Raw genomic sequence first — 19,161 nt, forward strand, 5'->3', positions numbered from 1 at the left:
GGGGTTTTGCCAAAAAGAGGGTATTGATTTTGAGGAAACTTTTGCCCCTGTTGCTCGTTTGGAAGCTATTCGAATCTTTCTTGCATTTGCTGCTTCCAAGGGTTTTAAGGTTTTCCAAATGGATGTTAAATCTGCCTTCTTGGATGGTTTTATCAAAGAAGAGGTTTATGTAAAGCAACCCCCTGGTTTCGAAAATCCCAAGTTTCCAAACCGTGTTTATAAACTTCAGAAAGCTCTTTACGGTTTGAAACAGGCACCTAGAGCTTGGTATGATAGATTGAAAACCTTTTTGCTGACTTAGGGCTTTAAAATGGGATGTGTTGATAAAACTTTGTTCCTCATGCGATCTGGCACTGATTTTCTTTTAGTTCAGATATACGTGGATGATATTATCTTTGGTGGCTCTTCTCACGCTCTTGTCTCCAAGTTTTCTGAGCAGATGTCCAGGGAGTTCGAGATGAGCATGATGGGTGAATTGCAGTTCTTCCTCGGGCTGCAGATCAAGCAAACTCCTCAGGGCACTTTTGTCCATCAAGCCAAGTACACTAGAGACTTGCTGCGAAAGTTTGACATGAGTGACTTGTCTCCTCAGCCGACTCCGATCAGCACATCTACGGCGCTTGATGAGGACTTGGACGGCGAGGCGGTGGACCAGAAGGAGTACAGGAGCATGATCGGCTCTCTCCTGTACCTGACGGCGACGCGACCGGACATCCAGTTCGGTGTCAGACTTTGTGCGCGGTACCAGGCTTCTCCGCGCACCTCCCACAGGCAGGTGGTGAAACGCATCTTCAGGTATTTGAAATTCACCCCTGAATTTGGTCTTTGGTATTCTGCGGATTCTTCTCTGGTTTTGGTGGGCTTTTCTGATGCCGATTTCGGTGGGTGTCGGTTGGATCGCAAGTCGACATCCGGCACTTGTCAATTTCTCGGTACATCTTTGGTGTCTTGGTCCTCTCGCAAGCAGGCTAGCGTAGCGCTTTCTTCCACAGAAGCTGAGTATGTTGCCGCTGCTAGCTGCTGCTCCCAGATACTTTGGATGAAACAAACCTTGCAGGATTATGGCTTGAGTTTCGGTAGGGTTCCCATCTTTGTAGACAATATGTCAGCCATTAGCATTGCAAAGAACCCTGTTCTACACTCCAGAACAAAGCACATAGACATCCAATTCCATTTCCTGCGAGACAACCATGAGAGAGGACACATAGACTTGATCCATGTCCCATCTGAGAGGCAAACTGCAGATATCCTCACCAAACCGCTAGAGCAGGACACTTTTGCTCGCTTGCGAGGGGAGCTTGGGGTTTGTTACCCCTTTTGATTGCTGACTTTTCTTTGGTTAGTTTTGTAGATTTTATTTGCTTCTCTTTGTTTTCTAGGTTTGGTAGTTGCATTGTGCATATGCATTGTACATGTTTGTATTTTGCATTGTCTCACTTGCACTAGCATTCTTGTATACATTGCTATGATCTTCTAGTGCCTGCTAGTGTGAGTTGATAAACTTGATCATGTATAGCTTGCTCCACTGTGTATATGACATCATCTGAGTTAAGCTACTTTGATTTGAAAATATAAAAACATGATCACCCTGTCTTGGCTACTAGCATGTTAGGGCGTGTTGATATGCTTTGCTATCTTATTCATGCTAGTGTGGCCTTTCGTTCAGCAATTCATATTTGAAATGATCTAAATCTGATAAAATTGCTTGAACTGTTCTGGAAATGGTTGGAAAAGATCCAGGTGGGATTGCTTGTCGCACTGATCGAGCTTTCGGACGGCTCACTTTGCACTTGTGAGAACCCGGGCAAGGCTGTGCATGACTGAAACGAGTGCTTTAAGCTTCTGATTGTCTTTTGGCATAGGCTTGGCCTCGTTGCTAAGTAAAGCATGACAAACTTTCAACCCCTGGCACTTAGAATTGCTTGATATAAAAAATTGATTGAAAAGTGAATGTTGGCAACTTGTTTTGGCTCACCTATATGAGTATGAGTAGCACTGCTTTTCATTCCCTACTTGTTAGTGCTAGATCATGGGTGATGCTTTTATTTCTCATAAACTGAACTTGCCTAGCTCTAGACTGATATGATATACCCTGTTGAGCTAGATGCAGGTCTTGTTTTTGGATGCATACGTGCTTGTGACTAGATGTTGTTCATATCCTTGTATCCCTGAATGCTTTCACTTACACCTCCTGCATTGCATTCATGGCATAGCATCTGTTCAGGGGGAGTCTCAGCTTCAGGGGGAGCTTTAGGTCTTTTTAGACTTGATGTGTGCATGTGCCAACAAGGGGGAGAATTTTGAGAGAAGTGATCGAACAAGGGAGAGACTTGTTTGATTTTTGAAAAACTTGTTGTGCACAGGGATTTGAGAGTGCATCATTTTGGGAGAGTTGCACATGTGAGAGGGAAAAACTTTGCTTGTGGAGTTTCTGCTTTGGTTTTGGCTCCTGGTTTTCTCGTTTTCCCTCTGCTGCTTGCATGACTGCGTCGAGCGTTACCGCTGTCTTTGAGGAGTCATGTTTTGGCTTTTGATCGATTGCGTCGAGCCGTTGCCCTTGTCTTAGGGGATCGATCTGTGCTTGAGTAAGTGACTGTTCTTGCCTTTCTGAGCTTTTTGTCACTTGCTTGAGTTCTTCTCTTTCGTGCTTCTTTGTTCTTCTTTGGTTTCACTTCTCTTGGTTCGTTTGTGGTGTGTTGACAATGCACTCATCAAGGGGGAGATTGAGGAATGTTGAGTACTCTATCCTGCTTGTGATGAGTGAATTGTCAACCGTGCGGTGTGATCGTGCGCTTGGTCTTTGGATTGCAGGTACACGGGCGTCGAGTGTCGACGGGGAGCTGCCGTGGAGGTGCTGTGGCCGATGGACCGTGCGGTGGACGGCGGTGACGGGCAGCCGGGACCGGAGCTCGGACCGGGCGGCAGCTGTGGCGTCCACTCCTGGATCGAGGGCGCAAGCGGCGATGGAAGGCGGGTTTCTTGGTTTGTGCCACAAAACCAAGGAGGCGGACGGCAGTTGAAGACGCCAAGTCGTGGAGGCACGGGCGTCGGTCTCGGGACTGACGGAGGCGACGGGCGTCGACGGCGTCTAGGGCCTCGCTGCGGGCGAGGAGGTGACGGGCGTCGGGCGGCGTCTAGGGCCGTCAGAAGGCCGAGGCGGGAACGGCGTCTAGGGCCACGGCGTGGAGGCGGGAATCTTCCTGCGCGTGAGGTTTTGGCGGTTTTCTCAAAACCGGCCATCTACCCGGGTTTCGCGGACCCTTCAAAACCGCGGACTGGATCTTCATCAAGACGGCGGCATTGCGGAGAAGACTTCGTTTCGAAGAAAGAACCTCGGCCGTCGGATGAGATCATGTACAGGGGGTGCTGCAAGCCAACCGGTCTGACCGGTCCCTGGCACCGGTCTGACCGGTCTAACACACCGGTCTGACCGGTCCAGCGCACCGGTCTGACCGGTCCCGCGGGTATAAATACCCCTTCACTTGTGTTAGTTTAATGGCGGTTTTTGTAATCTGTTCGTGGACTCTCTGTTTCTCCAGGTTGCCGCCCCTGTGTTCTCCTCCCCCTGTTTATCTCTTTAGAGTAGATTTGTCCATGGATTTGTGAGAGTTTGTATTGGATTTGATTGGGAAAGGAGACCCTATCCTCCTTGTGCCCTCTGGGCTTTTGAATCAAACCAATCCCGTCCCTCTTGTGCTTTTTGTGATGGATTTTCATTTTGGTTTTGATGCACTTGATTGCGACGGTTCGTAGGGCTCTTTGGAGTGATTACTGTGCTTCTAGCTTCGTGTCAATCCCTCTGGAATCATGAGCTCTTCAGAATTGAAGTTTTCGAGTATTTGAGAAAACCCCAATCCCTTTTGATCTCCTCCATAATTCTCTAGATTCGTTGTTCTTTAGGCCGAGATCTTTTGGGGATATGTTCACGGGGTAGGGGCGAAGCAATCCCCCAAGTTTCGTCGATTTTCGTGGTCGTTTGCTCAAGATTCACCGTTTGAATCCATTTTCTCGGGGGTTTTCTGGGTGCTACCGGTCTGACCGGTCGTGCTCTGCTCATTTTTGAACAGACACGACCGGTCAGACCGGTCCATCGCACCGGTCAGACCGGTCCTGGCTGTTCAGATCAGCTGTTTTCCCGAATCGCTTCCGAATTACTTTGGGTTTTCACTCGTTCGTTCGAGGCCTTTTGTGTTGGTTTAGCTTTTCAATAGCTATTCCAAACTTTGGCCAGAACGCTTGAGAGCTTGGGTGATTTTCGGGATATAGGCCGACGGTTTGAATTTCGGAAGAAATTTTGATCGGCTCCCATTCACCCCCCTCTGGTCGCCGGCTTCGGTCCCACATTTTCAAGAAATGGAAAAGCTATACTGTTTTAGAAAAAAAAGATGTCACACTAAGAACAAGTTCTCAGAAAGGTCTAATGTATATTTGAAACAACAGAATTACGTACTCGTTCCAGACCCTTTTCTTAGGTGTATCACCGTTTCTAAGAAAGTCTGATATACTAGGTGGTAGGATGTATCAAGGAGTATTAAGTCGCTTGCAACTGGATTAGAAGCGGTCTATTAACTCACGCTTTGCATGCATGCAAATTGTATTGAGGCGGATGGATGACATGGCAGTGATTGAATGGCAATCAATAGATGCTGCACGCAAATTTCGAATAAACAAAACGTCGCATCTGGCCAGCACGAGCTGCAACGCTCCATGCATGAGTGCAAATTCACTGAGTTACACCTTATCCAGGTTAGGCTGCAGCACACTGTTCGACGTCGACATCTTGGTATCTGGATTTCTAATCGTCGCGCCTAACAAAAGAGTCTGGAGATTTACAGAGTAAATAGCGAAAACTATTGATTGCCACTTGTTAGGAACATTGGAAAAAAAAGGATTTGCCATTCAGGAATCTCTATATTTGGTTCTAATCAATTCAACTAATCAAGAGAAAACTTTTAACTGAACAGTCAGCCTGCGCTATGTAGTAAATACCAGGGAGAACTAATCTGGATTGGCAGTCTACGGACCAGATATTAATGTTGTTTAGCTAATTCTTCTAGAAAAAAGAGTAAGTTGACAAATGCAAACAGACGCCTAGAGTGCAGCAAATCAGCAAGCTCTTTTCTAGGCCACAAACTGACATTTTCAGTTTTCATGCAGACAGTAAAACAGTATTGCAGATGTTAGGGTTCACAGAATATGTTAATCTTCAATTCTAAAGTCTGAACCACAGCCTGCACTAATATGAATAATTTTAGCACAGACCTAGTCCAAATAAAAGTTGATTCTAACTGCGACCAGGCTGCTAGGGCTTCGACACTGACTTGATCAAAGATAAGAAAACAAACACATCTGACCATGTCCAGGTGCTTCCTCTACAAAATAAGGCATCATTTACAAATTAGCATAGTGATATATTGATATCTGACCTATGACTCTAGACCATAGTCACTGGGTTCCACGTTCCGGGAACGCCGTTCCGGGGATGGGAACAGGGAACATTTCCTTTCCCACAGTGTAAAAATCCATCTCAAATGTCGTTCCTCGTTCCCGGTTCTTCGTTCCTCGATCCGTCATTCCCGGAACTTCGGTGACTATGCTCTAGACAAGCCATTTCAACTGCTGATGCACTGATGAAAATACTGAGCCACGGGGTGCTCTATTTGTGGAAAGAAGATTGACCGGACAATCAGGACCTACGAGCACATGGTCAAGCAGGACATATTTTTGTCATCCCAGTTCAAGAATGTAGCTGGAGACCTGGATTAAAAGATCACGAAGCAAGTGCAGCATGGACAAACATAGTCAAAAATCCACAGTGTTACATGCAGGGCCCAAAATCAATGTAGTGCTAATACATTCAGATGAAGTAGATAAACAGAAACAAATCTTCACAGGCCTAGCCACGTTGGCACTAATCATGTGCATCATCAATTGTGTCAATTTGCATAACTGGGCATGTCAATTTAAAATATGATAGAATATAAGGACAGAATGATATAAATGTATCATACATCCATGCCTGTAACTAATCTCTGTACCACGCTATTGGGAATGTCTGAATGGGGTGGAGGGGTTGTTAATACTACAGAAAGTCCCCAGCTGAGCTATGCCTACAACAGAAAAATCAAACTCATCATTCCATGCTGCCCTCACTAAAACCAAGCTATCAGAATCTAGTGTCCCCCTCTCCCAAACCCCAGCGCTCTCCATGCACGCGCTGCAACAACAACAACAACAACAACATAGTCTTTTTTCTCAAGTAAGTTGGGGTAGACTAGAGATGAAACCCGAAAGAAAAAAGTTCAAGGTTCAGGCACATTGATAGCTAGTCTTCAAGCGCTCCTATCCAAAGCTATCTCTTTAGAGATATTCCAATCCTTAAGGTCTTTCTTAACCGACTCATCCCACGTCAGTTTAGGTCTACATCTACCCCTCTTTACATTATCGACCCGCTCCAGAACCCCATTACGCACCGGCGCCTCAGGAGGCCTTCGTTGGACATGTCCAAACCATCTCAACCGATGCTGGGTAAGTTTCTCCTCAATTGGTGCCACCCCGACCCTATCCCGAATAACTTCGTTCCGGACTCTATCCCTCCTTGTGTGCCCGCAAAACCACCGCAACATCCGCATCTCTGCTACACTCAGTTGCTGGACATGTCGCCTTTTTGTAGGCCAACATTCAGTACCATATAACATCGCCGGACGAATTGCTGTGCTATAGAATTTGCATTTTAGCTTTTGTGGCACCCTCTTGTCACAAAGGATGCCAGAAGCTTGCCGCCATTTCAACCAGCCAGCTGAAATTCTATGCCTAACATCTTCATCAATGTCGCCATCCTTTTGTAGCACCGATCCTAAATACCGAAAAGTATCATTCTGGACCACCACTTGCCCATCTAGACTAACGTCTCCCCCCTCATGCCTAGTCGCGCTGAAATCGCACATCATGTACTCGGTCTTGGTCCTACTAAGTCTGAACTCTTTCGACTCTAACGTGCGTCTCCACAGCTCTAACTTCCTATTAACCCCTGCCCTACTCTCGTCAACTAGCACCACATCATCAGCAAAGAGCATACACCAAGGGATCTCACCTTGTATATCCCTTGTGACCTCATCCATCACTAAAGCAAATAAATAAGGGCTCAATGCTGACCCCTGGTGTAGGCCTATGTTAATAGAAAAGTCAGTGGTGTTGCCATCACATGTGCGGACAAATGTCGTCGCATCCTTGTACATATCCTTAATGAGGGTAATGTATTTAGTTGGGACTTTGTGCTTGTCCAAGGCCCACCACATGACATTTCTCGGTACTTTGTCATATGCCTTCTCAAGGTCAATGAAGACCATGTGCAAGTCCTTCTTCTGCTCCCTATATCTCTCCATCAATTGTCGTATTAAGAAAATCGCCTCCATGGTTGACCTTCCAGGCACGAACCCAAATTGGTTTTGGGTCACATTTGCCACTCTTCTTAGGCGATGATCGATAACCCTCTACCAAAGCTTCATCGTATGGCTCATCAGATTAATCCCCACGGTAGTTAGTACAACTTTGAACATCGCCCTTGTTTTTGAAGATAGGTACTAATATACTTCTCCTCCATTCTTCTGGCATCTTGTTTGACAAAAAAATGAGATTAAAAAGCTTAGTTAACCATACTATTGCTCTATCTCCTAGGCATCTCCACACCTCAATGGGGATACCATCAGGGCCCATCGCTTTACCTCCCTTCATCCTCTTCAAAGCCTCCCCGATCTCTACCTCCTGAATTCTCCTCACAAAACATCTGTTGGTATCGTCAAAAGAGTCATCTAACTCAAGGGTAGGGCCCTCACTCTCCCCATTAAACAACTTGTCGAAGTACTCTCTCCATCTATCCATGATCTCCTCATCCTTCACTAGCAGCCGATCTGTCCCATCCTTAATGCATTTGATTTGGTTGATGTCCCTTGTCTTCCGCTCGCGGATCCTAGCCATCCTATAAATGTCCTTCTCCCCTTCTTTCGTGCCTAGCCGCTGATACAGGTCATCATACGCCTTACCCTTTGCTACACTCACAGCTCGCTTTGCAACCCTCTTCGCTAATTTATAGCCCTCGATGTTGGCTGCACTCTTATCAAGGTGGAGGCGCTTAAAACACTCCTTCTTCTCCTTATTAGCCCTTTGCACCTCGTCGTTCCACCACCAGGTATCTTTCCCCTCCTGTTTGCCTCCCCTACTCACGCCAAACACCTCTGAGGCCACCTTCCGAACACATGTTGTCATCTTTAGCCACATATCATCTGCATCTTCTCCTTCTTCCCAAGGCCCCTCACCTAGCATCCTTTCCTTAAACGCTTGTGCTGCTTCTCCTTTAAGCTTCCACCACTTTGTTCTCGCAATCTTGGCATGTTTGTCCCGGTGGACACGTACCCGAAGACGAAAGTCCGCCACCACAAGCTTGTGTTGAGGGACAACACACTCCCTAGGTATCACCTTACAATCTAAGCAATCACGTCTATCCTCCCTCCTAGCAATGATAAAGTCGATCTGGCTCGAGTGTTGTCCACTACGAAACGTCACAAGATGGGATTCTCTCTTCTTAAACACGGTATTCGCTATCAACAAGTCGTAGGCTAACGCGAAGTTCAACACATCCTCCCCCTCTTGACTCCTGCTACCATACCCAAAACCCCCGTGCACTCGCTCGAACCCTACATTAGTCGCACCCACATGGCCGTTGAGATCTCCTCCTATGAAGAGTTTCTCGCTGGTAGGCACGGTACTAACCATGCTATCTAGATCTTCCCAGAACTGCATTTTGGTGCTCTCACTAAGGCCTACCTGAGGGGCATAGGCACTGATCACATTCAAAACCGAATCTCCAACTACCAACCGGATTAGGATAATCCGGTCGCCTTGCCTTCTAACCTCTACGACTCCATCCTTAAGGCTCCTATCAATCAAGATGCCTACACCATTCCTACCCGGAGTTGCTCCCGTGTACCAAAGCTTGAAGCCAGTATCCTCAACCTCCTTCGCCTTCTGGCCCTTCCATTTAGTCTCCTGAACGCATAGAATATTTACACGCCTCCTAATTGCTGCATCAACTAGCTCTCGCAACTTACCCGTTACGGACCCTACGTTCCAGCTACCTATACGAATCCTAGTTGGCTCGGCTAGCTTCCTTACCCTTCGCACCCGTCGAGGGAAGTGCGAAGACCCTTGCTCATTTTTCACTACACCGGGCGTAGATGTAGCACGCCATTCAGGTGACGACCCGACCCTTGCTCACTTATCATCGTACCCAGGTCACGATACGACGCGCGCTTGGGGGGATGGCGACCCGGCCCTTTCCCATTTATCACCACACCCGGGTTCCGATGTAGCGCGTCGTTAAGAGGGTTACGCCCCAACGAGTTTCTCGTGGGTTTCAAATTCATTAGAGTGACTATTTTTTTATGCTGGTTTGCCAAAACCTAACGCAACCCTCCTCCTTTACCCGGGATTAAAACCGTCTATGCTGAGACGACCGGCCATGCACGCGCTGCAAAAAAAAACACCCATGAAAAGAGGGGATCCCCGCCATCAACAAATAAAATTACAGATCAGACAGCGCAGATTGCTATCCAAAACCCGATTTCAAACTTGCAGCACCTTAAACTATCTCAAATCAACAGACAAAACAAACGCGAACACAAAATCCATCAAGTATGGGTGCAAATTAACAACTAAACCAACAAAATCAAAGAGCGCAGGGGGAGGGGGGATCGAAAGAAAAAAACCTGGGAGGGATTGCAGCGCCGCTCCACCAAGATCATAAAGCAACACTTCAAATGGGTGGGTTAGAATTAAAAAAAAACAGGGATTACATGAAAGTCGAGCGTACAGAGTTCCACCATCTTCAGCAGATATCATAGCCTTTTAATTGGTGTGCCCGTTGACATGCAAATCAAAAGGCTATGCTACTTCGCGACCAAATAGTGAATGGTGTTCTAGGGAACAAGAAAAATACCGAGTCCCAAGCTTTCTGGAGTAGATACGCACTACATCTCCACCTACCCCTCGCGTGGCTACTGCTCTGCTCCGTGAAGCTGAACTTATGATGCTTGATCAATTGAACATCCTATGTTCCTACTGCAAAATTACCCTGCTTTGTCTGAGAAATTACTGATTAGATGGCTGTCCTTTTCATAATCTTATTATTCAGGTCTTGGCAGAGGACGAAAATAGTGTGGAAGCACTGTTCAGGCGAGGAAAAGCTAAATCTGAACTTGGCCAGACAGAATCAGCCAGGATGGATTTCCTGAAAGCAAAAAAGTACTCTCCAAGGGACATGGGGATCCTTTGGGAGCTTCGGCTGGTCACGGAACAAGGCAAGGCTCTGTACCAAAAGCAGGAGCTAAGGTCTCTTTGGGACAAGGCCTGAAGTGAAACCAAAGAAGGCAAACTAAATCGCTATTATCTGGTTCGAATGTTCAGTAAGAATGAGTAAGGTAGTTTACCTGAAAATTGTTCAGAATAGGTGCTTGAGATTCCATGACTAGCATGACCAACCTGAAAATTATGCAAACAAAAAGAATCCAAACTTCTTTAACCATTAACATGTAAATTGATGCCTGTTATAAAGATAAATGCAACTAAAAATAAAATAATTTTTTAGCTGGTGGTAAACTTCATACTGCAGAGCACTATAATGATAACATTTCTCTAAACAAAGGAGACCATAGAATATGACAAGTAAGTTAGAGCATGAGACAGAAATAATCACTGCAATAGACAGACATAATCACTCCAACAAATTTATGCGCCACATAAAGATGTCTAACACAGTTGAGAATCCAATTCCTTTGAAATAAATCCTCATCTATTGATCTCCTTAAGAATATGATACTTTTCAGGCAGTGACTTTGCATGGTGCTGATATTCCTCCCTCGAGAAAACTGATATTAGCAAGGAAGTAGTGGTTGCCTCAAGTGAGAAGTTCATCTCATCAATTTTGGAGAGGTAAGCCCCAGCCCTCATTATCTCACCTTTATGCAACAGCCTTCTTGTAGGAGAGAATAATAGATGTATTCCTCCAAACTCTAGAAGGGTGAGATATATAGATCATATACATGGGCCTCTATACATGGGCTCACATATACACCAACACCCCCCCGCAGTCTTAACTACCGGCGCAGAGGTGTTTAAGACTGGACAACAAGAAAGCCAACACCCCCTGCTGTCTGAACTACCGGCGCAGCGGTGTTCAAGACTGGACAAGAAGAGAGTACAAAGAGAGTACAAAGGGCAAATACCCCCCCCCCCCCGCAGCCACAACTAGCCACCTGCTACGTTGAAGCTGGAGCGAAACTCCGAGAAGGTCGAGGAGTGTAGTCCCTTAGTGAAGATGTCGGCAAACTGGGAGGTAGTCGGGACATGGAGTACCCGAACATCGCCGATGGCGACCCTGTCGCGCACGAAGTGCAGGTCGATCTCCACATGCTTCGTCCGCTGATGCTGAACGGGGTTGGTGGAGAGATACACGACGCTGACGTTGTCGCAGTAGACGAGCGTGCTCTTGGCGAGTGGGCTGTGGAGCTCCGCCAAGAGCTGTCGTAGCCAGGATGCCTCCGCCACGCCGTTAGCAACAGCACGGTACTCCGCCTCGGCACTGGAGCGGGAGACAACCGGCTGCCGCTTGGACGACCAGGAGACCAGGTTGCCGCCCAGGAAGACGGTGTAGCCGAAAGTGGAGCGGCGAGTGTCCGAACAGCCAGCCCACTCAGCGTCGGTATAGACAACCAGCTCAGCAGAAGACGAGCGGTGAAGAACCAGACCGATGTCCACAGTGCCACGGACGTAGCAGAGGAGACGCTTCAGTGCAGCAAGGTATGACTTACGGGGATCATGCATATGGAGACAGACCTGCTGAATAGCGTAGGTGAGGTCCGGCCTGGTGAAGGTGAGGTACTGCAAAGCGCCGGCCAGACTCCGATAGGCAGTAGGATCAGCCACTGGATCACCCAGATCAACAGACAGCTTCGCCTGAATGTTGACAGGAGTGGAGCAGGGCTTGCAATCAGTCATCCCAGTCCGCTCCAGAATATCAAGTGCGTACTGTCGCTGGTGAAGGAGAAGACCAGACGGGCGAGGCTCAACAGTGACGCCCAAGAAGTGGTGGAGCTGATCAAGATCCTTCATAGCAAACACCTGCTGCAGAGAGGAGATGACACTCTGAAGCAACTGCTGACTGGAGGCTGTGAGCACAATGTCATCGACATAGAGCAGCAGATAGGCAGTCTCATCCCCACGGCGGTAGATGAAGAAAGACGTGTCAGACTTGGCCTCGGTGAACCCCAATGTCAGGAAGAACGTGGCGAACCGAGAGTACCAAGCCTGAGGAGCCTGCTTCAGACCATAGAGGGATTTGTTGAGCCGGCAGACCATGTCCGGACGACTCGAGTCCACAAATCCCGCCGGCTGAGAACAGTAGACAGTCTTTGACAGAGTGCCGTGAAGAAACGCATTCTTCACATCCAGCTGGTGCACAGGCCAAGAGCGAGAGAGCGCAAGCGAGAGGACCGTGCACACCGTAGCGGGCTTCACCACTGGACTGAATGTCTCATCATAGTCAACACCCGGCCGCTGAGTGAAACCCCGGAGAACCCAGCGAGCCTTGTAGCGCTCCAGTGTGCCGTCAGCCCGACGCTTATGCATCTAGATCCACTTGCCTGTGACCACATTGCAACCAGACAGACGCGACACGAGGTCCCACGTCTGGTTAGCAAGAAGGGCCGCGTACTCCTCTTACATCGCGCGACGCCAGTGAGGATCCGCCAAGGCGTCGCGGAAAGAGGAGGGTACCGGAGAGACCCGCGGCTCTCCCTCGGTGGTGGAGAGAGTCGCAGCCTGAGACGTCATCCGCCGAGTCACCATGGGATGGATATGCCGAGGATCCCCATGGATGACTGGCGGGTGGTACACCGCCGGCTCAGCACGAGAGGGAGCCAGTGGAGGCGGCGGTAGCGACGGCTCCGGTGTAGGTGTCGCAGGAGCCTCCGGAGCCGGAGGCGGCGCCGAACGACGCCAGTACACCTACACCAGTTGAGCGTACCGCGCAGGTGCATGGGATGGCACCGGGGCTGCGCGTGGCGCAGTGGGAGACACCGGGTTCGCGCGTGGCGCGACCGCGGGCACTGGGGCCGCGCTCGGCACGACAGGAGTTCCGGGGGCCGCGCGTGGCGCGACTGCGGGAACCGGGGCCGCGCTCGGCGCAGCAGGGATCACCGGAAGCGGTGTCGGTGTGCCGGGAAAACCTGCAGGGAAAGGACAGACAAGTAAAGGTGGCTGAACCACCGGGTCAGTCGGAAACAGGGACTCCAACTCAGGGTCAGAAGAAGGTGGAGTAGGGGAAATCCGACTCGTCAAACACGACGTGTCGGGAGATCAGGACGCGGCGAGAGGTGAGGTCAAAGCATCGGTACCCCTTGTGGTCAGGAGAGTAACCAAGGAACACACAATGAGTCGAGCGGGGTGCCAGCTTGTGAGAAGCGGTGGCGGAGGTGTTAGGGTAACACGCACACCCGAAGACTCGAAGGTGGTCGTAGCGAGGAGGGGTACCGAAAAGAGCGTGGTGTGGAGTGGGAGCAGGAGAAGCGGTGGACGGAAGGCGGTTAAGCAGGTAGGTGGCGGTGTGGAGGCCCTCAGCCTAGAAGCGCGGGGGCAGAGAGGCCTGGATCAGAAGGGTGCGCACGACGTTGTTTGTCGTGTGAATCATCCGCTTAGCCTTGCCGTTCTGAGGAGAGGTATACGGACAAGACATACGCAGCTGAACACCCCGAGAGAGGAAGAAGAAACGGGAGGTGGAGTTATCGAACTCACGCCCGTTGTCACTCTGGACGGCTTTAATGGTGAGGCCGAACTGAGTGGACACCCAAGCAAAGAAGTGGAGGACAGTGGGGAAGGTCTCATACTTGGCGCGGAAAGGAAAAGTCCAAGAGTAGTGTGAGAAATCATCGACCACCACCAGATAGTATCTATAGCCAGAAAGACTAAGAACAGGAGAAGTCCACAGGTCACAGTGAACAAGATCAAAGGCATGCGTCGCATGCGAAGAAGAAGAAGAAAAAGGAAGTCGAACATGACGACCAAGCTGGCATGCATGGCAAAGGTGCTCAGCAGGAGCCCTAGTACAAGGAACATCGGTACTACGACCGAGCTGAGCCAGAACGTCGCGGCCAGGATGACCAAGACGGCGGTGCCAGGTGGTAGAAGACGGCGTCGCGGCAAAAGCGGCAGACGAAGAAGAAGGCGAAAGTGGTGCAGCAGAAGACGGAAGGCGAAGGGTGTAAAGTGGCCCCGTGCTGTCACACCGGAGGAGTGGACGCCGGGAGGCCGAATCCTTTACAGTGAGACCAGAAGAGTCAAATTCGATGGAATAAGAATTGTCAGCTGTAAACTGACGAATGGAAAGAAGGTTATGAACCATCTGAGGAGCAACAAGGATATTGAGAAGACGAAAGGAACAAGGAGCAGAACTCACGGCGGTGACAGGAAAGCAAGACCCATCACCAACCATGATGGAAGGACAGAAGGGGTGTGGGGGTCAGACAGAAGAGAGGATACCGGCATCTGGGGTGGTGTGGAAGGAGGCACCCGAGTCGGCGATCCACTCGGTGCTGACCGGCGGCGTCATCCCCATGGTGCTGAAAGACTGCGCCAGTGCAGCCTGAGCGAGCAGGGTCCAGAACGGCGTGAGCAGGGGAGCAGTACCGGTGAACATGGCCGCCGGCTGGGGTTGAGGACGAGGGGGGCCCCTGACCCTGAAATGGCCACATCGGGATGCGCCCTGACCATGGGGCGCTGAAGGATAGCCAGGGCGAACCTCCAGGGGCAGGAGCAGGAGTGGGGGCCGGAGTCGGGGTCGGAGTGCCTCGACGGCCTCCACCAGCACCATCACCACCACGTACCCCCTGCCGACGATGCCTGCGGCCGCCGCCCCCACTCCCGGTCTGGCCAGTGAGAGGAGCACCAAGGAGTGGGTTGGTCGGGTCAATCCGGGGTCCAGATCCAGAGGGCGGAGCCTGGGGTCCAGATCCAGAGAGCGGAGCGCCGTGCTCGAGGAAGGGGGCTGGCTGGATAAGGGAGTAGTGCTTCTCCGCGGCGACCCGACGAGTGAGGGCATCGCCCGTGGAGCGCTCGAGCTCCCAAGCAAGGGCAGCTGCGCGGACCCGCTCCTGAGTCGCCGCAGCCGCGGACTTGGCAGTAAGGAGGGCCGTGGCAAGAGCGGCGTCTGCCGTAGTAGCTCCGGCGGCGAGGTGCTGCCCGCAGAAGGCAGCGGCGGCGAACGGCGCTCCCGCGGGAGGCATACCAAGTCCAGGCCATGGAGGGGCCATGGAGGAGAGGGAGCGACGGCAGCGGTGGCATGGGCGGCCTGGGCAGCTGCGGTCTGGACGGCGCCGGGCTGGGCAGCAGGCGCACCAGGCCATGAAGAAGGGAGGGCAGCAGCTGCGCCAGGGCGATGCAGGGGCGGGGATCCGACGGCCAGGCAGGGGCGGGATCCGGCGGCGCCAGGGCCATGTAGGGGCGGGGCGGCACCAGGGCGGGATCCGGCGGCGGCGGCCCCCTTGGCCAGCACGCCCGCGGCGGCGGCGGCAGGGGCCAGCGTGCCCGCGCCGGCGCTGGGAGCAGGGGCCAGCGTGGCGGCGGCGGTGGTGGGCAGCTGCGCTGCGGCGGCGGGAAGCCACGCGCGCGGCGCCCCTGGAGCAGAGGCGGCGGGAACAGAGGTAAGGGGAGGGAAAGAGGAGAGGGATGGGGGCGGCGGCGGCGGCTGCCATGGGAGGAGAAGAAACCTAAGTAAATGATACTATGTAGGAGAGAATAATGGATGTATTCCTCCAAATCCTAGAAATGTGGGATATATAGATCCTATATATGGGCCTCTAGATGAGCCTCTATACATGGGCTCACATATTCACCAACACACCTAACAAGAGAATTTAGCATACATGAGTCTGGAGTGCATCCACTCTTTTCCATTGCTAAAAACAGATTGTCAGACTCTTCTAGCAACCCTTCTTTAATGAGATTTTGTATCATTAAGCGATAGGTCACAACATTTGGGACTAAACCATGGGCAGAGATAGCAGTGAACATATCCATAGCATCTTCCTTTCTGCCACTTTTGAGCAAAGCATCAATCATAATGTTGAAGGTAATGATGTCAAGTTGAAAATCCTTAGAACATAGACTCTGAAATATTTTGAATGCTTCATCAACACATTTATTTTTGCAAAGACCATTCAGAATTGTGTTGTACATGTAAATGTTCAAGTGCATTCCACTTTTGATCATATTGAGATAGAAATCTTTTGCTTCAGAAAACTTCCCAAACTGAAATAAACCATGAAGTATGATGTTATAGCTAACAATTCCAGCCCTAATTTCATTGCTTAACATTTCTCTGAATAGTCTAACTGCATCATCTATCCTGCTAGCTCTACAATAGCCATGAATCAAATTACTAAAAGAAAAGACATCTGGTTTCAAGCCAACTCGGACCATATCATCAAGCAACTTCATAGCTTCCTTCATCCTACCAGCAAAGCAGTACCCATCAATTAATGTATTATACGAGATAACATCAGGTCTCACACCCACACGCACCATCAAGTCAAGGAGACTCCGAGCTTCCATGACCCATCCTCCATTGCAAAGATTACGCATTATTGTGGTGAAGAATGTGGTGTTGGGATGAATCCCTCGATTCAGCATTTCAGTAAATAATTCCTCGGCCTTCTCCCATTTGTCAACAGTGCACAGGCCATAAACTAGTGAGCTAAAAACAACAATATCAGGAGTCAACCCTTCATAGATCATCTGATTGAATTTAAGAATAGCCTCATCCACTCTTCCCAACTTGCAAAGTGCATCTATTATTGCTGAATAGGTGACTACATTAGGATTCAACCCTTGTTGCCTCATTTGGTGAAATATATGCATGGCCTCATCTATAATACCACCTTTAGCATACGCACAGAGAATTATGTTAAAGGCATAATGGTCAGGTGAAATACCACTTCCTGCCATTAAATCCAAGAGGCGAGGCATATCAGAAAGAGCTCCTTTGGTAGCATAACCATGAAGCAGAGTGCAATATGTAGTTACATTAGGTTTTGTGCCCTTTTCAATCATAGAATCAAAAATCTTTCTAGCCTCTGTGCATCTTCCACTCTTGCAAAGATAATCCAGCAGCAAATTCCAAGTGACAACATCTCGTTGATGACCATGTGTAGACATTTCTTTGAGCATTCGAACCACCTCTTTCCCCTGTCCTGAAGAGCAATATCCATGAATGAGACAGTTATATGTCTGAATGTCTGGCTTGACACCTTTATGAATCATCTGATGAAGAACACCCTCGGCCCTGTCAACTGCTTGAGCTTTGCTCAGGCCATGAATAACTGCGGTGTAGGTCACAACAGTCGGTTGTAAGCTCTATCGACCTGGCCATCTCTAAAGAAGCCATTGATGACGGTGTTGTACGACACGACATCTGGTGGGCAGCTACCACATTCATCATCAACCATCATGTGGAGAAGCTGAAGCGCCTCCTCAGCTCTCTTTTCTTCGCATAAGCCCTTGAGAATTATGTTGTATGAAACTACATTCGGCGTGCACTCAGGCATTCGTCGGAGCATTATGTCCATGGCCTCAGACGCGCACTTACTGTCACACAGACCTTTGAGCAGTTGATTGATGACTATGCCATCCACCCTCCAGCCTGTCTTAAGGATGAGGCCAAAGGCAGTGAAACCAAGCTCCAGGCGTCCCATGCGGCGGAAGCAGTTGATGAGGATGCTGTAGGTGTGCAGGTTGGGAGCTACCTTGCTGGAGCAAGCACGGACCATCCGGTTGAAGAGGGAGGGGACGAGCTCCGAGGAGGAGGAGCCCCTGCCCTGGGCGCGAGAGATGAAGGTGAGGAGCTTGCTGAGGGCGATCACTGAGGCCGGCCTAGCGTGGTGTATCAATTCATCGAACAGCTTGACGGCGTCGTCTAGGCCAAGGTTACCCGAGCGGATGCGGCCAGCGATGGCAGCGCTCGCGCGGCGGGACATGTTGGCGTGGGGAGGCAAGTGGCCCGGGCATGAGAGGGAAGGACGGCGCCCCATGCGCCGGTGGGGGCTGGGCGGACCTGCGGGGTGGTCCGGGTATGCCCTAGGATCCGGCCCACCCTGGAATCGGCCTGCGCAGGCGCGGCTGCTCCAAGCCTCGGCCTCGGCCTACCCACGCACGGAGCGCGTGATTTGGGCGGCGGCGCGACGAGTCAGACTGCTGCGGACTGATTTGGGCAGCGGCGTGACGAATCCGGCGACGGAGCTCCACAAATCCGGCAGCAGCGCAGCGAATCCGGCGGCGCTGCGGGTGCTCAACGAGTCAGCGGTGCGGCGGAAGCAACGCGGAGCCGGCGGCGGTGCGACGGAGCCTGGAGCAGCTCAGCGCGGAACCGCGTGGAGCCTGCGCCAGCGGCAAGAAGCAGCGCAGCGCGGCAGGCGCGCGGAGCACGCGCCGGCGGCAGGCATGCCAACTGCATAGATAGTGCGCGGAGCAGCAGGCTAGCGGCGCAGCGTGGTGCCTGCGCTCACAAACGGCCCCCACAAAACGCAAAACAGAGTTAACGGAACGGAATGAAGGGCCGCAAAGCGGAGCCGTCCATCGGGCCAGAGAGCAAAATGAAGGGTGACGATAGATCACTCCCAGAACGTACGTTCGGTGAAGAGTTTTCGATGAAGGCCGGTTGATTCTCGAATAAAAATAGATAATCATTCCGTTCACTTTAATATAAAATTTTCTAAGACTTAATATGCTTCTACTAACTGCTTACTCCCTCTATCTCAAAATAATTACACATCTAGAGTTTGAAATTTGTCCCAAAAAATACTATTTTGACTCAACTAGTATAAAAAACAAGAGTATCTGGAGTCTTTTTAAAAAAACAAGACAATATCCGAATCTTTCTGACAAAAGACAAGACAATATTCAGATTCTTCTCACAAAAGACAAGAAGTATTTTTATAATTTTACATTATACATTGGTCTGCGTGTCCGGTCTTAGATGTGCAAATATTATGAGACGGAGGGAGCACGTATCGAATTGCTCATGAAATTTTCATTGTACACCGAATTTTTTTATATTAT

At 50.2% G+C, this 19,161-nt stretch overlaps 1 pseudogene; it reads right to left on the reverse strand.

The window, feature by feature from the left end:
* LOC120643800 overlaps positions 1-18,581 on the reverse strand; it is a 44,041-nt pseudogene extending 25,460 nt beyond the window's left edge.
* Positions 18,582-19,161: the final 580 nt, after the last annotated feature.

This window comes from Panicum virgatum, chromosome 8K, assembly GCF_016808335.1.
Source record: "Panicum virgatum strain AP13 chromosome 8K, P.virgatum_v5, whole genome shotgun sequence".
Classification (NCBI taxonomy): Eukaryota; Viridiplantae; Streptophyta; class Magnoliopsida; order Poales; family Poaceae; genus Panicum; species Panicum virgatum.